The sequence below is a fragment of the Macrobrachium nipponense genome, chromosome 25 (genome assembly GCF_015104395.2).
Source record: "Macrobrachium nipponense isolate FS-2020 chromosome 25, ASM1510439v2, whole genome shotgun sequence".
NCBI classification, from domain to species: Eukaryota; Metazoa; Arthropoda; class Malacostraca; order Decapoda; family Palaemonidae; genus Macrobrachium; species Macrobrachium nipponense.
This window is the reverse complement of record NC_087214.1, coordinates 41681607-41706884: the sequence shown is the minus strand read 5'-3', so window position 1 is coordinate 41706884 and position 25278 is coordinate 41681607. Positions and strand designations below refer to the sequence as shown.

Genomic DNA, 25278 nt, shown 5'->3' with positions numbered 1-25278 from the left:
GCACGAGGCATGATCCCAAGACCCCTGAAAAAGAACCTTGAAAAACTAGATGCTGAAGTAGCTTCAGGACTCATGCAGAAGAGTGTGCTCCTGGAAACAGCGCACATAGTAAGAAAAGTGATGGACTCCTAAGGAGGCAGGATGCAACCCAGAACCCTACACTGTAAAAATCACCCAGTTGAATAGGATGACTGTGATAGACCAAAAAGAAAATAACAGTAATAATAATGGTATTGCACTTGGATATTTTCTAAATATTTTAAAGCTAATAGCAATCCCACATAGTTCCTAAACTAAACTAACATGTACTTTACCCTTAATATCCAAGTTGAGAGTTATATTTTTAAAAATGTATCACGTCTAAATAATCACAGTAAGGAAGCTGACATGTCGAGGTGCTGTTGTACTGAAAGAAGTGTTCACTACTCCTGACCAAGTGATTTCTTTTCTTGGTAAAGAATATATTCAAGTGAGTAAGAAAGTAGACAGGCCTTTAAGAAGTGGACTACAAGTATGTAGGGCTACTAGTGTTACATTCAGTATTGAAGCACAAAGTACAGACTGCCATTTATCACAGAAATTAGCTGTTCCTGTTAGGGCATCTTGGATTGAATTAGCCATCATCATCTTATGGTTTGACATAACATTTCCACTTGTCAGAAACTGAGGTACTGTTATTGTTTATTTGAAGTAGTTTTTAATCTTACAAGACAATAAGTGGAATTTTTCAGTGGAGATTAATGTAAAAGACTCCAAAATCTTGTTCCGTATGCAATGTGGCCATTTCGCTGTTTATATTGTTCCTGAAAGCAGATGTTTTCATGGAGTTTTTGGGAAAAATTCCCATGGGGGTTCTTAGGTCAGTATTGTATGCATTACTCCTGTTCCAGATTTCCATTGAAAAAAAACCTTTGATTGAAAATTATCTGTTTTGATAAGATCAGTTTCTTGTGTAGGTCCTTTTTATTAGGTTTTTGTTGGCGTTCCCTTTTTAAATACATTAGGAGGGAAATTTTATTATTACTGCTGTAGATGTACTTGGAAATAAATACCTAGTTATATTTTATTTGGATTATCTAAATGCAAAATGATTGTACATACTATTTCATATTTTTTATGTTATCACATTAACAGTATATTCAGATACATCAATTTCTTTTTAATAATATTTTATGGTATGACACAAAACTCCCATTTCAGATATGCATTTACAGTGATGTCAAATATTGCTGTTTATCTCATCACCTGGTTAGTTCTGGGTTTTAGAATCAACAAATCCTGACGCTGGACTTGGACCAGAGGATACTGGAAATTTAGGGTAAGCTGATTACAAGTGGCATCTGCAGACTTTTATGTTGGAAGGCCTTAAATTGTAAGTCTAGAAAAAAGATATATTAAAAAAAAATTCTTAATCTCTTTTCTCCGTTTATTGGGTTAAAAGTGAAACTCTTTACTCCTCTGTCCTGAAATCCCATTAGGCAAAGGTCTTTCTGTGTTCCCTTTCTGTAGATTTTAGCCCTGTAGGGCGGGATATTTGCCATCCGTGCACCTCACATGGGACACTGTAGGCATTACTTAAGGGTTTTTGCAGTGTCCCTTTGGCCCCTAGCTGCAACCTCTTTCATTCCTTTTTCTGTATGGTCAGCTCACGAAGTATTGGCGTAGTTTCTTGATTCATTGTTCGTTATGGAAATATTGCCATATGCAGGTGCCAGATTATTTACATATCATCAAATATTTCCTTTCATAGGTGTTATACTTGAAATAAATTAGAATTAAGTAGGTTTATTTCAATGTATCAAAGATAATTATTTAATAAATTAGAATTAAGTAGGTTTATTCAACGTATCAAAGATAATTATTTTGTAAAGTAAGGAAAATATATATACCCATGAGTCCAAAAATTCTAATTTTAGCTTCGTAACAGCATAAACATTTTTAAGTTGGCTTTACTGCTGCTCGAGTCTTGACCCAACATATCGTACTGTACTGGGAGTCTTGACCCAACGTACCGTACTGTACTGGGGTGTCATCATTTTGTCTCCTACAGCCGATAAATAATACATTAAGGCTTCAATATTCTTTAATAGCAATGTGTAATTTAACTAATTTTGAACTTTGATCAATAAAATAATTTGACTTCTGATTTTCACACATGATTAGCCTAGGTCTATTTTCAGCAGTAAACTCTTGGATACTTAATGTAAATGAATATTGAAATCCACAATATCTATTTTAATCTGCTTTATTTGATTATGCCTGTTGTTTTTTCTTTTTTCCATGCTCTCCTTTTTTCTTATCCTTTTCAAAATTGCTTAACATAATTTACTCAGACCTAGCTATTCCAAGTCATTCTGTTTCATCCGGACACGTTGGAAAGCTGTGGGAGTCAAAACTGACGAATACTTACATTAAGAAAGGTTGCTTGCTCTCATAAAAGCTTTCTACATTAAAGGCTTGCTCTATCTCTTGGGTTGAACTATCTGTAGCTATTCATTTCTTCTAGATTGAAATTAAATTTAGTTTCACATGTATGGCTAGACCTACTACCATAAGCATATTACAAGTAGCTGAAAGGATAAGAAATATGAAAGGTGACTTTCTTGTTTAAGTCTATTTCAGATATTTTTCTATTTTTACAATAAAAACTTACTGCTGTAATCAGGGGTTGTTCTTTGACAGCTGCAACAATCATGCAGGGTGTAACCTGAGTGTATGCAAATATTTTTGGGAGTGAAAATTAAAGTAATTTTGAGCAGAAAATATTAAGGCTTCGGTTGTCATGAGGGAAATTTTAAAATACCGCTATCATTTGTGATGCTTTCATGCGATGGACTTCGTAGCGAGAAGTTGGATCGAGTAGCCTGAGATGTTGGGGGAGCGAAGGTGCGGTACAGGAGTGGTGGAGGGATTAGGCCGATGTTAATAAAGTATCTCCCAATAAAATGTATTAATTAGGTTTTGAAGAAAAAATGCAAGCATCATTGAAACTGTTTCCATCCCTTTCCATGATATTTAACTGAATCCCTCATCCATCAAAAGTAAGTTTGCTTAATCATTAGACTTATTCATTAGACACCTATCAAAGATCTCAATTTTATTTTTAAAAATCTCTTCCTCCATCTAAAGTATTCATCATACACCAGTCATATATCCCTTTCACCACTGAGTGGCCTTTGGCCTAAATTATATATTCCAATCCATACTCATAGGTCCCAGCACTTGGCCCCGTGGCCTAAATTTCAATTCCATTCCATTCCAGTCACTTACATCCTTTTCAGGTGATCGTCTTTACAGTCCTGGCCATTGGAACCCTGTTCCTCACGTATTCCACGTTCTTGTGAAAGAAAAAACAAAATATCCCTCCGTACGTGGAGATGCCAGACGAGGAACCTCCTGCCCAAAAAGATGAGGACGAAGGTGATGATGACGTAGCCGATTGTTCATTACCGTCGTCAACCTTGCCTGAGGTTGCAGTTCGCAATAAGCCTCGCGTCATGATGACTGCGACGGACTGGCTGAAGACTGGGCAGGTTTGTCACCTTGGATGGTAGAGAAATGCTTATAATTGGGTAAATTGTTGTGGTAATGACCGAGTCCTTGTTTACAGACTGTTGACATTAAGTTTGTAAATACGTAGAAGACTGTTGACTTAAATTTTGTGAATGAAGTACGTGATATAACATCAGCAATATTTTACTTTTTATAAGAGTAACTTACCAAGTAATTACTTAGCTAACGATTATGCTCACAAGGCATCATAAATTTAAAAAATTGTGAACAAGTGACTCTTGCAAAGTGGGAGTGACAGGCCTTGCTCACTGCAACGGAGCTAGCGAGCAACCGAAGCCAACGGCGCCATTCTTATTTATGCCACATTGAGAGACAATCATCATGCTTGCTCCTGAATTCATGTTTGCTGGGTTTTGCTGAAGTTGATGATGTACCTTCTTTGTTTTTTTGTTTTGTTTTTTTGACTTGTCTTTGGTTTGGTTTGTTTTGCTTCTTTAGCGTAGCATCTCTCACAATTAGCTTAGTGTTTTAGTATGTCTGATTCTAGCACTTTCAGAGACGCAGATGACAAAGCTTTGTTATGATGCACATACTATGTGCAGCAAGTGTAGGGGACAGGTATGTTCAAAAGATCTCACTTGTGATGAGTTTAAGGACTGGGACGAAAGTTTGTGGAAGCTTTCGGAATCTCACTAAAGTTAGAGAGGAACAGGATTAGGAAGGTGGCCGCTAGGGCTGAAGGTAGGGCCTCAATTAGTAGGGATTCTTCTCCTGGGCCTAAGGCAGACGCCAGTCTTGCGCTTCTCTCTACTCCCTATAACAACCTTTCTCCCATCCTCAACCCTCCTTCTCCTGTGCTTCTGAACCCAATGCTATTGCTAGTCTGTCATATAAGATTAACAATAAATTTGACAAGACGTTTAACCTAGTCGTAAGTTCTGTTTTGGAGTCGGGGGCTTCTCTTTGAGTCCGTATGGACAAAGTGGAAAAGTGTGCTGTGATAAAGTGCCAAGAGTAGCGTCAGTGGAGGAGGTAGCTTCCCGTCCTGTCGGTTCTCCCAGACGAAGGTTACTGTCCTGCTCCTCTGCACCAGTGAGAAGACATATCGGAGGTCAAAGGGAGGCTGATGGGGTTTGCCCAAGTGTTGCTGCGCCCTCTGTCGATCCTGTTATGAAATATCAGGATGCGATCAACTGCCGTTGGAAAGGCACGTCAGTGGATGTGCGCTGTTTATCTTCCACTTCAGATTCAGAGTCCGACCACGGGCATTGTAAATGCTATGTGAACTTGTCTAAGCCATTGAAAATGCATATGCATGATTCGGCTCCCGAATCTCCTGTGCCAATCAAGCAGCATAAGGACAACTCTGCCTTTGGCCTTCCTTCCTGTTGCTATGGGGTAGATCCCTCAGTGTTTGATCCTGTACAGTTGCCTTCTCATCCAGGGGAGTCGCCTGTGCTGCCGTCTCCCAAGGCTTCTAAGCTCCTGAAGTTCCATGCTAGTCGCCTGTTGCCTGAGCAGCTGTCTTGTGAGGCTCCCACACTTGAGAGCCCAGTCCTGGGTGTACTTCCATCTCCTGTGACCTCATGTCCACCACTGGCTTCCACACAACCAGCTATCACTTCCGTGCTTGCTGCTCTCGCTCCCGCGTTTCCTGCTCTTGTTCAACCAGCACCTGTGCCTGCTATGGATTTGCAACGCTCGATGCCTTCTGCTTTGGAGCAATGCGCCCATCAGCAACAGCAAACCCAAGCTTCTGAATCGGATGACCCTCCTCTTGCACCGCTTAAGAATCAGCTTGCAGAGATCGCGAGTTATATTGGTAAGGTCCTTCTGCAGGAGATTCCATCATGACTGCCAATGACCTTTCTCTGGTTTCTTCAGAAGATGAAGAGGATACAGATCAAGACTGCACAGCTGTTGGCTTACAAGTTTCTGTTTTGTTTTCTCCTGGATTGTTATCCTGGATTTTTCACACCAACTACTCCTTCATCTCCTACCTCCTCGTTTCTTATGTCAAAGACTTAACTCGAACTCTCTCTCCTGCATAGGTAGTCAGCCTTGAAAGTTGTTAGAGTGGCTCTCGATGAAGAGAGAGCAAGGGATGGTGACGTTCGCACACCCTCCCTCACATCTGATCAAGAGGACCTATAGACCTTGACACTGGAGAAGCCTCCACCCTGGGAGTCGCTGCCTCCCCTAAGAACCTTTCCTCTCCCACGATTAAAGGTTACCAGGCCATGCTTTCCTATGTTTTTAAGCATCACAATCTAGATCTTTCAACTAACCAAGATCTTCACGACCACCTGAAGTCTTTTGATACATCCAAACGAAAGTCGGCAGTGGTTTCTTTGAATTTAGATGTAGTCCTGAAGTGGCTTGTAGGACCTCCCTTCGAGACCCTCAAGTTTGCTTCCCTCAAGAACCTTTCACATAAAACGCTGTTCCTATTAGCCTTGGCCACGGCTAAACATGTGAGCGAGCTACATGCTATAAAGGGAAGAGTTTGATTCTCCTAGCCAAGAACGAGGATCCCAGTAAACCATGGCCTCGCTCTTTTCATATAAGGAACTTTATGGATATCCTTGGCCTGGATGAGGAAGAAAGAGTCCTTTGCCCGGTCAGAGCATTGAGGTATGTACTACCTGGATACAACTGAAAAGATCAGGGGACCTTCGAGTAACCTCTGGTGCTGTGTCAAGAATCCCTCTCGTCGCTTTCCAAGAATGCCCTGTTGTTCTTCGTTAGAGACCGGATATCCAAAGCTCATTCCTGGATACTGGAGAACTGTTTCCCATTGCTTAAAGTTAGAGCCCATGAGGTCAGAGCAATTGCCACCCCTCTCTCCTCCAAGCATAACTTGTCACTTTCTGAGATCCTTCAATCAAGTCTATCTTTGCATCACATTATTTGAAAGAAATAGAAACAGTGTGTGAAAATTGTAGTACCCTTTGTCCGTTGGCAGTGGCTGGCATGGTTTTTGGTGAGGAAACATAGGAGAGAGACAATCTCATCCCTATCTCTTCTCCTTGTAAGCAAGGATGTCAAGTTTTGTGGAGCCTGTGGGTACTTGATACCTGGAGGACCCACCAGTTCGTTGGTAGGTTAGTAGTTTTTTATAGTATCATTTGTTGGGTGGTGACAGGTCGTTCTTTGGTCTTGTTGATTTGGTAATGCGCCCAGGGCAAGGGCATATACTCTTTGTATTATGTCTTGTCAATGGTCAGACAGCTCCCCCATTGCAAGACTTCCGCTGATGTAGAGGTGACTCCCAGCCCACTATCACACCACTACAGGCAGTATTTCCTGCTGTAGTTCTCATCAGATAAGTGGCAACAAACACTTGGTGTAAGTCATTCACATAGTTCAGCAATAACACTTCTTAGTGCATTGAAATAGTTCAGTCCATTCATCCTGCCCCTTAGTGCGTTGAATTAATCTAGTCTATTTATCGTATGCTCCTTGCAATGTCGGATTCAGTTAAGTAATTACTTGGTAAGTTTCTTATGTAAAAATGATATTTTTATAATAAAATTAAGTTTTATATATATACTTACCAAGTAATTACTAAATCAGAGCCCGCCCTCCTCCCCTCTGCTTTTTCATGGACTTTACGGTTAATAAATATGAATGATGCTGTTGGCTTTAGTTTCTCACTAGCTCTGTTGCAATGGCTGGGGCCTGTCACTCCTGCTTTGCAAGTCCCTTGTTCATGATTATTTTAATTTAGGATGCATGCGAGCATAATTGTTAACCAAGTAATTACTTGGCAAGTATATTCATAAAACCTCATTTTGTTATAAAAATATTTTTCTTGCGATGTCTTACTTAATCCTGTGAAGCAGTTTCTCTGGATGGATGTTAGATGCTTGAGAAGTGAAAGGATAGAAAAAGAAAGTTAGTCCGTGAAAGGAGAAATGTCAAGTTGAATACTTGATCACTTAATTTTGTCATTTGTGGTTTTTTGGTTAGTCTATAGGTTTTACCAGCCATGCATATGCTGGAGTATGTATACTTCAAATAAGGTCAAATAAAGAGGTGGAATTTTGAACCATAACGGTGGCATATGCAAATGTTTTGCATCCCTCAGCTGACTAAGATATCCTTAAAATCGTTGAATACTTCTGGCAGTTTTGGTTCAGAATAATTATGCAGGTCAGATGATGACATTTTCTTATTCCTTCCCCCCTCCCCCTTCCATAGGTGGGTAGTGGCATCAGTGCACTCACTCTGTAGACCATGGCATTACCTAAGGTTCTTTCCTATGGCCCCTAGCTCCAACCCCTTTCATTTCTTTTACTGTAATCTTTGTTCATATTCGCTTTCTTATATCTCCAAAACAATTGTTTCATAGTGTAACTTTGAGGTTTTCTTCCTGTTACAGCTCAAAACCTCATTTACTCTCAATTCCCCTATCAGTGCTGAAGGACCTCTTAGATCCCAGAGCATGGCCTTTAGCCTAAATTTTATATTCCAGTTCTTACTCGGCTCCAGTTTAACATGATTATATGTGTGCATCCTCATATGTAAGTGATTTTATACCAAGCACAAATTAATGATGTCATCGAACTTCTCTCCTCAGTTTTATCAGGTAGCACTGCTCTACATGGGCACGAGATTGTTCTGCAACCTCACCCAAGCGTATGTGCCGATATATCTTCAGGACACCTTGAAATTACCCCAAACAGCAGTCGCCTACATACCCCTCGTCATGTACGTGTCAGGATTCTTGACAACCACCTTTTTGAAGTGCCTCAATAAATGCATGGGAAGAAAGGTAAGATATTCTTGTATTATTTCATTATATTTAGATGATAAACTTCTATTCATGTGGGACAAGCCTAAAGGGGCCATTGACTTGAAATTCAAGCTTCCAAAGAATGTGGTTCTCATTTGAAGGAAGTTAGTAGATCAGAAATGAAGAAGATAGTAAATTAATATAAATCGATAAAATAAATAAATGGGTAATATATAAGGTTATTGTTTTAGGGTAGTAATGGATTACATATTCCTTTGGATTTTTGAGGTTCTAATTGCACAACATTTATGGACTGTGATTGTTTTGTTATCTTTATGCTGTGTAGAAGGTTAGGTCATTTATGACTTAAACTAAAGCAAAATGTTGTTACTTTAGGCAAAACACAGAACATACATCTGGGTTCTGAGAGACCTGCTTTCAAGGATTTTGCTTTTTAAATGATGGCAGGAAATTGATCAAGAAAGCATAAAGGAAAAGGGACGAAGTAAAAAGAGGCAAAAAGGTTTTTGATGGGAAATAGAGGATGGAAGGCAGTACAGCTACAGGTCTGTCTGGGTATGAATATTTTTCAGAACCCTCACAAGTTTAATATTGTTTGATGTTTCTGTTCACAGTTTGTGAACAACTTGAAGAAAACTCCCAATCTTCTTTATTTTAACTTCACTACGTCAAAGCATTTCACCTTGCATTGCCATTTTTATTTGTTTATTTTCTATTTTCTTTTCTAATAAATGATGGTCTTTTTCTGTATTTCCTCTTATCTGATGTAACTTCTACAAAATGAACACAATATTCTTAGGAAGCCTGAATTCAAGTCAGTGACACCTGTGATGGGCTTGTTTCATATGAACGTTATCTTGTTATCAATAATAAAAAAATAATAATATTAATAATCATATAATAATGAATAATAATAATAATAAGAATATAATAAATAAAATAATCATAATAATAATACTCTACTTTAATTTACTTGAGATTATTCTACATAGCTGTTTAACAAGGGAACATGCTAAACATAAGTTCTTTTTTAATACGAGTCAATGCTAGTTGGTCCTGTACAGCTTTTTACTCTTTTAACCCACATTACCTCAATATACTTTCTTGTCTTGAAGCAGATTTTTTTTGGATTTTCCTTTTCCAGATTTCATTTTTAATGGGCTGCATCTTTGGAGGTTCTGCATGTGTCTGCGTGTGGTTTGGGACTGGTGAGGCCTACTGCCATTACTGGTTGTATGCAGTTACAGCGTTAATGGGTTCAGGAGCCTCCATAATGCTTGTGACATCCCTTAGCATAACAGCTGACCTGATTGGGCCTTGGTGTGGAAAAGAGGGGGTGGGGCCTTCGTATATGGTGCCATGAGCTTCACTGATAAGGTGTCGAATGGCATTGCAGTTATGATAATTCAACATTTTAACCCATGCTCGTAAGTACAGTAATCTTTGATAGGCATAGAAATTTTGACACTATATTTGGTGTAAAGGTAACATACATACATTGATAATTTTAAGATTTGCCAATTTTTAAACCAGTCATTAATGATCTACATTTTGTTCCGCAGAAATTCACCGTTTGGGTATGTACAGTAGTTTTTTTCCGCATGACAAAATACTTGTTATTTTTCAAGGAAAAATGCATGACTCCACAGCTTGTCTTTACGTACACGAGTAATTCTTGAAGGAACAGAACACGCAGTTAACCAATTTCAAATACTAGTAGCCTTTTAAAGATAGAGGAGCATGTTGCATGATTATACTAAGAATTTTATATTTTTTTTAACAAAGCTTTCTTCTACTATCTCTACTTTCCCCTGTAGTGGGGTAGTGCCATCAGTGCACTTCACGGGTGCACTGTAAGCAATGTTAAAGGTTCTTTGCAGTATCCCTTTGCCTGCTAGCTGCAACCTCTTTCATTCTTTTTACTGTACATACCTCCATTCAAATTATCTTTCCTCCACCTTGTTATTAACCGTCGTCTAACAACTGATTCATAGTGCAACTGCGAGGTTTTCCTCCCGTTACACCTTTCAAACCTACCTACTCTCAACTCTCAATTACCTTTCCAGTGCTGAATGACCTCATAGGTTCCAGTGCTTGGCCTTTGGCCTAAACTCTCTATTCCATTCCATTCCTATCTTTACTTCATCTAAGATATTAATTTTTATCTGCATCAAAGAATTTCAAAGCTACTTAGCCTAGATTTAGGTTTTAGTTACACCTTAGCAACACCAAATGCATGTTGAAATCAAGCTTTCAAATTTGATTTGTGAATTTGTACAAAAATTGCATATCTCCTGCAACTCCTCTCATTCCTTTTACTCTACCTCCATTCATATTCACTTCCAGCTTGGTGCTTACATTCCACCCTTTCCCAATAATTACCTTATAGTGCAACTTCGAGGTTTTCTTCCTGTTACACCTTTCAAACCTTTTACTCTCAACTTCTCTTTCAGTACTGAATGACTTCATAGGTCCCAGCACTTGGGCTTCAGCCTGAACCCATTCCATTCATTACATGACTTCTTTGTCACCAAGTACTAAAAGTAAACTTTTTTTTTTTTTTTTTTTTTTTACATGCTTACACAGTAGTGGCATAATTTAATTCTGTTTGTTAGTACGTAATTCTTATTTTTGTACATGAGATTTACCCAGTAATTATATAGCTATTAGTTTCCATGTACGGCAGCCTAATTCAATATTTGCGGTTAGCACTTCGATTGCTCATAGTAGGTATACAGTGCTGTCTCCCAACAGCAATACTAGGAACAACTTAGCAAAGCACTTCATTCTGTTTTCTGCCATGCTTGACTAGACATTGAGTGCTTACAGCAGCATGTTCTTATTTTCCGGCTATATCAACAGATTTCGGTAGTGTTACACAACCACTGGAACGCATTCGTAGCCTTTGAGCAGAATGAATCTTGTCTTTGTCTATTTAATTCATATTACTGTCATCAAGCTGGATTTCTCCGGGATTAGTTCTTGAATGTAACACCATTCAATTAGGCCAAATACTTTTGCATATGTTTTACTTACCTGGCTTATGCTATGTGCAAGTCGTCGGTTAATAATTGCCTTAAGTAATCTTGATTTTACATCATTCCTCTATGCCAAACTTTGTTTTTAGATTAAGTTTACCAGAGATAGGCTATGTGCAAGTCACTGGCTATTAATTACCTTTAAAGTAATTATTGAATGCTGCATCATTCCCATAGATTATACCTTGCTTTGGGATTTTATTTACCAGCCATAGGCTATTACAGTCGCAAGTAATTTGTGAATGTTAAGACATCCTTTTATGCCAGATGTTTGCAACTAGGCCAACACATTTTTGTTTTGTTTACTGTGCCTGTGGTACTCATCAATTTCTTTTGCAGAGACTGAAAGTGTTGAGCTTGAAAAGTAGTAAGGAGAGAATGGTGTTAATGTTTGGCTATGGGGGAGCCTTGGGCAGATATGTTCTAGTCAGTCGAGTGTTAACTTCCGGGTTTTTGCTTCGGCAGTACTTTGGAACGTTACAGAGAATGCCTGCATGGCCTTGGCGTACAGAGGTATTTTCTTGGTGTCACACAATTGTGAACGTTCCACATCTTGGCAGTCAATTAGTAGGACGCATAATCGGCTTCTGATTTCGATTCCTTTGAATTCCTGATCATTCTACTAATGATTTCTTATGGAGTACGTAATCAGCCATTTGTAAATATTCTTTTATATCGGAATTGAATTTGCCTTGAGACTTTGTGAAAACTAATTAGTGATATAAATATATTAGTTATTTTAGGTTACGTTATTTTAAAAATACATAAATCTGAATATATGAAATGCTATTTCATATATATATTTGTAAATGATATTTGTTTTATTCATTGGTATAAAACTATTGTTGATATAAAATTATTATTACAATTTTTTAGAAATTATACATGTGCTTTATTTTTTAAATAGTACATGTCTTGAGTATATGAAATGCTAATGTTATTCATACATTATGAATATTTTTAGGTCTAGATGCCAGAATTTTGTATAGTGATATAGTATAAAGTGTGCAATTACGGATCAGTTATTTTCATGAAAGTAATCAGAAACCGAGATGACCATAGGCAGTGGCATCTCGCCTCTCGCCTCCCATCTGTTGCCTACTGACTCTCCTTGCCTCCCGCCTCCCAAACCTGATGCCAGGTCTCTCCTCCTACCCTTCCTATCATAGTCATTTGCTCCTGCACCTGGCTCCATCACTTCCTTCCCATGCCTTTGCCAGCATTTTATTTTGATTATCATGAATTTATCAATGTAACAGTGAAGTGTTATGCAGTGGAGGAGGTGGCTACTTGTCCCTCGATTCTCCTAGAAAAAGGTCACTGCCTGCTCCCCATCACCAGGGAGGAGACATACTGGAGGTCCAAAGGAGGTTGGAGGGATTACATACAGGTAGACACTCCCTCAGTTGAATCTGATGTTGGTCCCAGGTATCGACAGACAGCTGTAGAAGCTTCCCTTCGGGATAGCTTCACCTTCACTCTCTTCATTAGAGAATAAAGGAGGTCTGCTTCCAGTCCTTATTCTTTTTCTTTTTGAAGTGAAGAAGAATTAGGCTGATGCTCGATCAACAGGAGCCTACGAATATACTTGTATACTATTCTCCTCGCGACATGTGTCTATTATCAGTTGCACCATCTGAGTAATAGGCCCATACCTGTAAGTTAGTTCTTCTGGTGTGTGTGACCGAGATGAATAGTTTCTTCTCTTAATTACCCTGAAACTCAGGACAGCCTTCTGGTCCTCCCAAGAGTTTCTGATTTTGATTTTGAGACGACTATACTCTGTTTTTTTTCCATCTGTCCATCCTCCTGTGGTGTTTGCGCATGGTAACACTGCGTCCCGGGCTTTAAATAGTTACGCTATGTGTAAGTTTTAGGTAAATAAAAGGATATCTGGGTGTACATTTGCAACTGAAAAGTTTTTTAATAATTTACTGTATGCGAATTACACCGTTGATATTCGAAATGGGATATTGTTATTATTGTTGAATGCAAGCTGCCTTTTCGGGGTGGCGAATGGAACAGCCACACGCAGTGGTGGGAAAATTGCTTCTCTGGCTGTTCACTACGGCAAGATGTCAACTGTATTGGACCACACCTACTCTGCTACTAAGGTACGTGTTACTTCATTACACATAAGTATATCAGTTCATACTTTTAATTTTTATAAAGTGCGTTTTAGCCAGATACAATATAATGTAACTTGGTTTAGCATCTGTTTAATGGAATTTGCATCTGGCTGTTCCATTCGCCACCCCGAAAAGGCAGCTGACATTCAACAATAATAACAAAATGCTATTTCGAATATTAACGGTGTAATTCGCATACAGTAAATTATTAAAACACTTTTCAGTGGCAAATGTACACCCAGATATCCTTTTATTTACCTAAAACTTACACATAGCGTGATTATTTAAAGCCCAGGACGCAGTGTTACCATGCGCAAACACCACAGGCGGATGGACAGATGGAAAAAAACTGAGTATAGTGGTATTGTTTGGCAACAAAACCACGGGGTTGACATTATCATCGAACAAGAGGGTTTCTTTCCGTCTTTTTTCAGTTAACATGTAGGTGCTTGAGGGTATCTGTTGTGCACTCAATAGCTTTATAAGACGAATACGTACATTCCAAGGTGGAATGTGTTACCAGGCAACTCAGCCTAAGGAGTCAAGTAAGGAGCAGAGTGCTGCCATCTCACTGACATTTTGTTTGTCATAGAATTGTTTCTCCTCTGTCAAGGGTTAACTCCTAATTTGAATCTCTGCCTGGCCTTCACTGACTTAAGTCTCTGGTTGGCTCTGGATTCTTGCTTATAGTTCCTGTTTTGGGCTTCACATTTGCCATTGCTAGAATCATCGGACAGAGATGTGTCTCATTAGATTTATCGTCTCTTTCTGTTTACCCCACTGTACAACAAAAGTCTGTAAGTCTTCTGCTTCGTCGCAATCGATCCATAGGCCACTGTGAGGAGGAAATATATTAGGAAAACTAAATTGGTGGCGGTAGGTAAGACACCTCTCACCACTCCTATGGTAGCCAACCTCTCCCAGCAACTGTTTTGTACTTGCTGTCACTCCTTCGGGGAAGGCTAACGCTTCTTCCTCCCCTACTGATGAGTTGGAGAGGGAACAGGAGGAGGTGCCTGTGGCCGCAGACCTGGGGAACACTGCTTTAGAGGCCTCCCCTTGCTTCGAAGGTACACCTTCAGAGCGAGAGGGGGACCCCCCCCATTAACCCGCCTTTTGCTTCCGCAGGTGAGGTGTCAGGGTTAGGTCAAGCGTGGACATCTCCAGGGCTGGTTGGCACTCCTTCCTTTCAAGCGTTGCTGGCACCTGAATAGAAATTCCAGCAGTACAGTGACCCATGCTGTCGTCACCCTTACCACTATAGCAGAGTCCAGCTAGCTTTGCAGCTAAGCCTCACCCATTGCACGCTTGTGATTGGCTAGCTCTCGCTGGGGGAATGATGTCACACTATACTCTGTTTTTTTCCTTCTGTCCAACCGCCTGTGGTGTTTGCGTATGGTAATGCTGCATCCTGGGCTTTAGATATTTACGCTATGTGTAAGTTTTAAGTAAATAAAAGGATATCTGGGTGTACATTTGCAACTGAAAAGTGTTTTAATAATTTACTGCATGCGAATTACACCGTTAATATTCGAAATAAGGTTATTATTAATGTTGAATGTAAGCTGAATGTAACTATTTAAAGCCCGGGACGCAGTGTTACCGTACGCAAACACCACATGCTGGTGGACAGATGGAAAAAACTGAGTATAGTTATGAGTCCAAGTGATTACCAGTACGGATTTGACTCCGTTCAGTGAAGTTGAGTTTTGTCCATGAATCATGACACCACAGATTTGAGTCCCCAGAGTTGTGAAGTATGCAGTTGATATCTCTGATAAAAGATATACAAAGTTATATATCATTATGAAGATCTTGGATCATTTTGCATTTTTTTTTTTTTTTTTGCCATATGCAGCCTAAATACACATGCATTTTACTTTTCTTTTTTAATTGTTGTTAGCCTGCATTAAGCGAAACGACATAGACCACATTAATTGAAATGAAGTATAGACATAAGCAGCCAGCTCCGAAGTTAGGGTATTAATTCATTGTAATCCTGCATGTCAAATGTTAATATCATTGAGAGATTAGGCCTACAAGTCAATTTCTTATATTTTGAGGCAATTACTGGCATAGGCCTACTTGTCAATGTCTTATATATTTTGAAGCAGTTGCAGGGCATAGGCCAACATGTCAAATTCTTATATTTTGAGGCATTGACAGGACATAGGCCTACTCATCAATTTCTTATGTTTTGAGGCAACGATAGGGCATAGGTCTATACATCAAATTCTTATGTTTTGAGTCAATGGCAGGGCATAGGCCTACATGTCAAATTCTCATATTTTGAAGCAATATTAAGACATAGGCCTGCACATAAAATTCTTATATATTGAGACAATGACAAGGCATGGGCCTACACGTCAATTTCTTATTGCAAATAGTTTCCTACCTGTATCTCTTGGAAATAGAGTAGCTTTTAATTGATATAGTAGTTTCAACTCCATGATATATAATGTATATGCATGAAGTGGAATGTACATGTATAAGCAAGAGAACATGCATGAAATGATGGCCATAGTAACTGTAACACCACTTATACCACAGAGAATAAAAGTAAAACTTGTGGTTGTGTAGCTGATGGCACACACAGATCAATCTTAAGACTGTCTCAGCCTTACACATAACTATCAAAGTGCTCTCATTGAACTATATATTGAAAATGTATATTTACTAAAGGGATAACAAATTATATTGCTGTGATGAGTAAGTATAAGGCTGCATTTCTATGAAAATGAAGGCTATGGTAAACAGCTGCAAAGGCCTCATAAGATACTTAAAGAAATAAGAAATATATATGATAGCTAAAAAGTTATGTATGAGATTATCCAAACCAGTCTGTGAGTTTCCCATGAATCATTTGGTTTTGAGGGCATTCTTGTAGAATACCCTGTTGGATCTCGATTACTTTTAATTAAAACAAATGACTAAATAGGTCTGTTTATTCTGCAATGTTATGATACCATATGAAAAATATTTGAAGAGACTACAAGAACCATAACAACAGTAACAAAAACAAGAATATAGATAGGCCTATAATCCAAATGCCAAGCTGTGTAAACCAACAACAACAACAAAAAAGACATAGGACTTTATGGGTCTTCGTCATTTTTTATGAATGTTATTTCAAAAGGAAATAATGTACTTCAGAAAATTTTTAGCAATTTATATCTAACATGTCTTGTATAGTGTATCATATTGTAACTGTTTGTTAAGCAAAGGTATTTTCTGGTATTGTAAAGTGCAGTCACTGTTTGTCATCCCTCCGAATGTGCAAACGATTCCAATGAAGTCGATTTTAAGACTTAAAATGTAGTAAAATTTCCTCAAGTCAATATGAAATACCCTCTGTATAACAATGAGAAAGTCTTTGTGTTTAAATTTAGAATGGCGAACACGCTTGACAATATCAGACGGTAATTAACATTGTTCAGTGATTCAGGTGCACCGATTTGAACTCAGACATTTCCAGTGTCACCTTCATATTCAGGAGAACCTGATTTACGAAACATGAGATTGCAGCGATGCGTAACACTTCTGACTTCATTCATATTTTCCTGTTTTTTTACAACTTTTATGGAAACGTGTATTATGATGTTGTTTCAGGGGATGATGTAACATTTCATTTTGATAATCAGCACAACGCATTTTAGCTAGGCAAAACAACCATTACAAAAGAAATGAAGATGATGATAACCACAGATTAACCAACTTTTAAAAACTATTTCCAACCAATCAGCTTCCAGGAATGGTTGTGATGTAATCAGTAGGCGGGGCTTAGCTGCAAAGCTAGCTGGACTCTGCTTTAGCATGGAGATGTTACTAAGTTACTATGCTCATCCTCACCTGGTCTGGTCGCACCATCTTACCAATGTGTCTCCAACCGTGGTGAAGTGGACTAGGCCACATTTGCCATCATACGCTACAGCTCCTGTGACTGGAGTGCCCCCTCCTCCTGGATTTGGGGTGGCACCGCTACCTGTTCAAAGGGGTACCACTAATCTCTTTTCTCTGTTGGTGACAGAGGTGAACCCACCTGCTGTTGCCGCTGTCATGCATGCTCCTGCTCCTGTCCCTGTTCCTGAACCTGCTTCTGCACCAGCTCCTGGACCTGCCAAGTTGTCTGCCACCCTTTGGGGGCCCCTGACAACTCTTCCGCAGAAGCTGTTGAAGAGAAAGGCAAAGAAGAAGAAATTGAAGAAGGTGTCGTCGTCTGCCACCTCCTCACCTACCCCTTTGAAGGCTTCATGGCCTAAGAAGAGGAAGGTAGCTTCTCCGCCACTGAAGAAGTCTTACCTCGAGACTTCTGAGGGTCAGCCTCCTCCCTCTGGAGAGGAAGCAATTGGCTCTCTTGCTGGCTCTCCCACTTCTTCGTAAGTGGAACCGAGATGCTGTCCCCAGGGACCAGGGTCTTGGGAGCCTCTGGAGCTCAAACTAAGGTTCGTTTTCCAGCCTCTCCTCCCAAGGACATGTCTTGAGGGACAGGGACTGTGTCGGAGTCTCGTTCATGAATGTCTCAATGTACAACTGCCTAAGGGAGGGCATACATCCACAGTCAAGGACGGAAAGTCTTCTCTCCGCCATGGCAGTGGCAAGAGCAGGGACCGAGCCATGGCTCAGGCCCACCTGTGAAGATCAAGCATGGCTCTTCTGCAGGTACCAGGGTCTATGCCACTGTTCCACAGGACAAGGCATCTGGAGAAACTAAGAGGAAGTCCCCTATACAGCTCTACTAGCACAAGGATGATGCATGTTCTCGCCGGGCTGCTAGCCTCGTTGCTGCTACCAGCGACATAGTTCTGGTAACCATGACGCTGCTAGCCATATCGCTGCTACCAGCGGACTCTGCTAGCCACATCGCTGCTGCAGCAAGGTGAGAACCTCTGCGTTCTCGGGAGAGCGTCTCACTGAGGCGATCACGCTCTCCTATACCCTAGTCCTTGATACTGCAGGTTGACACAAGGACGCGGCTCATTCCCTCTGACAGCGCCGCTGTAAGAAGGAATGAGAGCTTCCGATCCTCCTCTCCTATTCCCTCTACTTCCTCAGGATACACTGGGAGGGGCAAGGTGAATAGTAGGAATCCTTTGGAGTGTTTTCCTCGGGATTCAGCATCAGTGGCCTATGTTACTGGAAGGGTTTTAGGACCCCACCAGACATACGCCTACATTGTTAAGGAAGGATCTAGGGGGTCTGGTGAGGTTCTCCCTAAGGGGAAAGTTTATCAGGAGGACCGGTCTCTTGAATGGCCTCAGGCTGTTTGGTATCCTGTATCCTTTGAAGCACCGAGATAGATTACCCATGGCAGAAACTGCTGTGCCAGCCACAAGTCGAGTGGTACCACCAGGCAGTGTTGTCCCTGTCTTTTCATGACTGAAGGTTATCCACCATCTCTTGCGAGCGAGAGGCTTTTTTTCACGGAGCAGTAACAGAGATGGCAGGATATCTCAGACAGTCCTCTGCAGCAGTATACCAAGGAAAGTGGGCTGTCTTCTGTGGTTTTGGTGTCGTAGATGGGGTATCTCTCCAGTCGGAGCCACTCTTCAGCAGGTCGCAGATTTCCTCGTCTTCCTTCGCCAAGAGAAGCTCCTTTCTGTCTCAGCTGTAAAAAGCTACAGGGCTGCACTGGCCCCTGTCTTGAAGCTGAAGGGTATTGATAATTCGTCCTCCTTTGAGATATCATTACTCATAAGGAGCTTCAAGAGGTCTTACCCACCTTGGGATCTCAGGCCTCCTGAATGGGGCGTGACTCTCTTGTCGCAGAGCCTGACTTGTCCCCCCATACAAGCCCCTTAAGACCATCTTTCTGCTAGCCCTGGCATCAGCAAAGAGAGTTGGCAAACTACATGGTCTTTCTTTTGATTACGCTCTATTTCGTCCCGAACTTCATAGTGAAAGCTCAGAATCCATCAGTCCCTGACGCTAGATTTGAATCCTTCACCATCTCCTCCCAGAGTGATTTCGTTGGTGATGATCCAGACAAGATGTTACTTTGTCCCATTAGAGCACTATGGTGCTACTTGAAGACCTGAAGAGGACTTGACATCTCCTGCCTGAGTGTCAACAACTCTTCATTTTAGCACCAGAGGTTCCAAGAAAGAGGTGTCCAAGAACACTATCTTTCTTGCTTTGTGAGATGATTAGGAAGGCGTACTCTGCTGCTGACGATGACACCGGTACACTTAGTCAGTGTCAGGGGCATTGCCCTGTCCCTCTCATTCTCTAAGAACCTGTTCATTCATCAGGTTTTGCAGGCGGGGTCTGGACATGCCAGACTACTTTCAAGATATTGCCCACAGGTCCTTGGACACTTTTTCCTTGGGACCGGTGGTGACTGCTTAACAATTTGTGTAGCTTACCCAGCTCCTCTAGCAGGACAGAGTTGCATCTTGCCTCGTTGTACGGTATGAATGAGCGTGACTGTGGAGTGACAGGCTCTCCTTTCATCCTACTATTTCCCTTCTGGTAGAGAGTATGTAGACTGTTATATGCCAATGCAGTTAAGAGTAACCTATCTATTTTCTTAAACCAGTTAATAGAACAAATATCTGCCCCTTTCCTTCACAAGGCAGGGAAGGGGGCTTTGACATAAGACAAACCCATAACTTGTATTTGCCTTATTTTCTCTGACATAATCGTTCTTAGCTGCCTCTTAAATATATTTATCTTAGTTTTACCAGACCACTGAGCTGATTAACAGCGCTCCTAGGGCTGGCCCGAAGGATTAGATATTTTTATGTGGCTAGGAACCAATTGGTTACCTAGCAATGGGACCTACAGCTTATTGTGGGATCCGAATCACATTACATCGAGAAATGAATTTCTATCACCGGAAATAAATTCCTCTGATCTTGCGTTGGCAGAGCCGAGAATCGAACTCGGACCACCAGATTGGTAGCCGAGCGCGAAGTCCACTCGTCCAACGGGAAACTTTAGCTGCCTCTTAAAGGGGACATAACCTCCCCCTTATGAGTAGTCCCAGAAGACTGACTATGATCTTGCAGTTCTTTAACTCTGATCAAAGGTCAGTGGCTGGATTCCCTTCCTCGCTTTTACGACCAGGAAGGGAATCTCAGGTAGGCTGAACCTTAGTTGGTTTGGTTCACTGGAAATCACAGATCACTCGGATTCCACCAACCAATCAGTGAGTCATCCTTCCATAAAGGATGGAGGGTTTGTATATTGTGTAGGAACAAATCACAGTTTTTTAAAGTAAATTGTCTTTTTCCTAACTATACAAACCTGAGGTCCTTTACACTAGCTGCCCACCTCATGCCACCACTCAATCTGCTACTTGGGCCGAAAGCAAATTGAAATGTTTACATCCGGTCAGAGGGACTACCAATGACCGGACCGGTAGTTAACTACTGAACTGCCTTGTTTAAAGTCCCATGTGTTTGTGTGTATAAAAAATATTTGGTACTTTGTGCAAAAACACAAAAATGCTGGAAACTGGTCATTTGTCATCACTTTTAAGCTTAACAGTTTATCGGAAGCTAATGTCATAAAGTATGTAGTGCCAGGGTTAAGCAATAACTGTTTCATTAACATCTACCAAAACCAATTACAAAATGAGCTGTCAAAGATAAAAAGAGCTGAAACAGGCTCATTGAAAACAGCAACCCTGTTTACAGGTTGAGCTGGGAAGATATTTTAAGATCTGTTACAGGGATTTGAATGGGAGATGGTAGTGATACCTTATAATTCCAAATTGAAACTTTTTAAAAACACGGTAGATTATGGCATCCAGATTCAGGTGCACATTCATCTTACTGGCGATGTTATACAAATCTGGAGGTGCTCAGTTTTTCAGTCATGGTCTTCCTAGTTAGGCATTAGGTTGTGTAATGGCAGTGGTTTATCCATTGTGTGAATTTGAAGTAAAAAATTATAAATTTATTTACTATTGAGTATGGCCCATAGGGGGTAGAACTGTTTCTTTTCTTTGTCCCTCTGGCTCCTAGCTGCAATGTCTTTTATTTCTTTTTATTGTACCTCCTTTCATATTATCTTTTTCTATCTTACTTTCCAACCTCTCCTAATAATTGTCTCAGTGCAGCTGCAAGGTTTTCATCTTATTACACATTCAAAATATTTTTACTTCCAGTTTCCTTTGCAGTGTTGAATTACCTCATAGGTCTTAGGGCTTGGTCTTTGGTCTATATCTTGTATTGCAGTCTGTTATGAAGTACATCTTGACAAGGTCATAGAATCCACTTTTAGACTTGTACAGGGCTTGGTTGAAGGATTTGTTCTTGCAAGAGAATTGGAGGATTGCAACAAAGTTTAGTTTAAGAAACATGACAGCTCTGTAGGTACAGAAAGAGCAAAGGCATCAGATGAGAAGTACAAAGGATGCTATGAAGAACCTTTAGTACTATGTGCAGTGTGTGGAACGAGGCACACTATAAGCAGCACCACCCTCCAGGGTTCAATAATACGTCTCTTGTAAGTTCATCAATGTATCAGTTTGAAAGAGAATGCTGTATCCTGCCTATGCGAGAGATATCAGGGTAATATCTCACTTGAGAGATCTCTCTCTTAGTATATAAGGCTATTCAAAATGAAAAAACCTAAAGGTAGTGGTTTGTTTTTATGATAACTAGAATATTTATAAAAAAAAAAAAAAAAAAAAAAAAAAAAAAAAAAAAAAAAAAAAAAATATGAATACAGGCAGTCCCTGGTTATGGGGGGGTCGGGGGGAGGTTCTGTTCCGATGGCTTGATTATGAGCAAAAATTGCCAATAACCGGTTAATGGCACCTTTGTTATCAGCGCTAGACAATCCCCATAAAACTGGATCGCTGATAACCGAGGCCGCCGATAACTGGAGAACGTCTGTATATATAAAAAGTATTTTTAAGCCAAGTTATAAATTGACAGATGTGGGATTCTTAGTTAGTACAAGGAAACTGGGCTTTGAAAAAATTAATCTCATACACAGGCTTAGATATGATGCGAATCAAATGATGATTCCATTAAAGAAGGATTTGCAGATCATTATCTGGCTCATGTTAATTTTGTTTCATTTCAGTAACTGTTGCCCGAAATGCGCAGGTTACTTCCGTGACGTTTTGTTCTACTATTGTGGTGGTGCAGCTGTGCTGTGTATTATTGCCCTACTTACATTACTACCGTTTAAGATCGGTAATCTTCATACAAGTAAGTACCTGGTGAAACCCTGTAGGTTTTTAGTTTCCCTTTCAAATGCAGTGGAAGTTGAAGGACAATGACTGTAATGTGGATTTTTGCTTGTCATGTCCTTGTGTGCTTAATGATAAATATCTGGGTGTTTAATGATAAATATCTGGTATTATTTACTGAAAATCAGTTTAAGGCAGAGTAAGGCAAATCAGATAGTGGGTAGACTGAATGAGATTTGGAAATCAAATATAGATTGATGTTGATGGAAACTAAGATATATATTCTTCTTTTCCACCATTATCCCTACATTAAAGGGTTGGTTGCCTGATGTGCCTTGTCCACTGCCTTCTATCAAAGGCATCATCCACCACCAAACCTCTTCTCTCCATATCTTCCTTTGCTTTATCTCGCCATCTAATTCTCTGTCTCCCTCTCAATTTTTTTCCTCTAACATGTTCTTCCCAAGCTCTCTTCACTTCCTCCTCGTCATCCATCCTCAACACATGCCCATACCATTTCAATTGTGACTCTCTTATCACCTCTGCTCTTCTTATTTCATCATTGTCCAATCTCTCAAGCAGTGATATTCCTATAATCCACCTCATTATTCTCATCTCTGTTCTCTCAAGATTTACTTCCTCTTTTCTTCTTGGAGCCCATGTTTTTGGTCATGTCTTCTTAGAACCCTTGTTCCTGCTCCATACATTAACACTGGTCTTATCACTGTGTTATATATCTTGGCTTTTAGCTTGATTGGCATTTTCTTATCACATACCACTCCAGCTACCTCTCTCCACTTCCCCCATGCAGCTTTTATCCTGCTGTCAACCTCAGTCTCACATCCTCCCTCTTGGCTTAAAGTAGATCCTAAGTATTTAAACTTTTCTGCCTGCTTTATAATCGAGCCTCTTCTTTCTTGTATTACTCTACTGTCTCTATCTTCCCTACCGCTCAGCAAAACCTGTTTTATTCACATTCACCTTTTAAGCCACACCTCTCTAAAGACTCCTGCCACTAGAGGACACCTGCCAACCACTTCCAACCCTTCTTCTAGGTCAGGTCCCCTCCAGTTTTTCAGCAGTAATCACTAGATCATTGGCGTACAACAACTCCCACAGCTCTTTATTCCTGATTTCTTCACTCAACACATCCATGAACAGCACAAACAAAAATAGGCTTAATGCTGACCCCTGGTGTAATCCAACACTAACTTCAAAATTTTCTGTTTCCCCAACTGCTGTTATCACTTTTGTGTTCGTTCTTTTATATATCATCTCGACCAGCCTAACCAACTTTTCTGGAATTTTCCTTTTCTCAAACAACAAAACATCACTTCTCTTAGGATTCTGTCGTATGCTTTCTCTAGATCTATAAATCCACAGTAGAGCTCCTGGTTTCCCTCTAGCTTCTCTTCCTGTAGCTGTCGTACTCTGAAGATGGCATCACCGTACCTCTTTCTCTCATGAATCCATACTGCTGTTTCCTGATCTTTAGAATCTCTAAAACTTTCTAAACAAAAACTTTCTATCCATGCTGTTAGTTTACTAGTTCCCCTGTAGTTACCACAATCCATGACATCTCCCTTCTGCTTGCATATATATACCATTAGATCCTCCTCCCAGTCCTTTGGCATTTCTTCCTCTTCACATATAGCTTTTAATAAATCCAGCATCCATTTCTCCCCCTCTGTATATAGTAATTTGATCATTACAGTTTGGAACTCCGATAAACCTGGTGCCTTACCATTCCTCATTTTCCTTAATGCTCTCTTAACTTCTGTATCCTGTATCTCCATCACTGGTCTCTCCACCCTTTGTGCTTCCCCCATCTCCTATCTCCCCATTTTTCAGTATTTAACAGTTGTTCAAAATACTCTCATCGCCATCTCTTCTTAAATGTCTTCATTCCCATACAATATATTTCTATCGCTATCCTGGATGACACCCAATTTACCCACATCCTGTTTCTGCCTTTTCTTCAAGTTTGGAATCTTGCATATAGATATCCTTTTCTCCTTCTCTGTCCAGACATCCAAAATAGTCTTCTTAACATTATTAACTGGAGTGCATAAAAATTAATTTCAAAGTTTTGAATATTACATCTTTGTCATGTGTTTTTATTTTTTCATGTTAGAGGCAGTTTATTTAGCCAGTACTGTTCTTTTCATGCAAGAACATTTATATTTCTCTCTTCTGTTAGAAGATGACACCACTGTCTTTCCCTCGGATTACTTTGGTCATGCCAGTATATCATGAAGCTGAAAACTATGATTATCTATCGAAGGGTTTCACGTAAGTAAATTTTTAGAGGTTAGTATTCCCTTGAATGATTCTTTTGTGTGTAGATTTCATCCCGTTTTAAATCTTGTTATTGAATTTAACGTGCACCAAACTACTTAAACCTTTTGATTCATAGTGGACCTTCTAATAACACCTTTGCAAAATGAAGTGCTGATTGTTTTTTGTTATATTCATGAAAGCAGCTGCCAGTTTAAGTTCATTTATTTACTAACCTTACTTATAGATTTCAAATTGCTTTTCAAGTGGAATAACCCATTTTTTAATGTGTGTTTGTGTTAAGTGTGGCTTTCCTTAACTGTATCTAAGAACAGTCCCCTTCAGCATTACAATTCTCTGTGTATTTGAACTGGATTTTTTGCTTGCTGGCCATGAGGCTTTATAAATCTCCAGATT

The 25278-nt window shown here is 40.0% G+C and overlaps 1 pseudogene; it reads left to right on the top strand.

Annotated features, from left to right (window-relative positions):
- Positions 1-25278, top strand: part of LOC135199059 (major facilitator superfamily domain-containing protein 12-like) — a 55985-nt pseudogene that overhangs the window by 9579 nt on the left and 21128 nt on the right.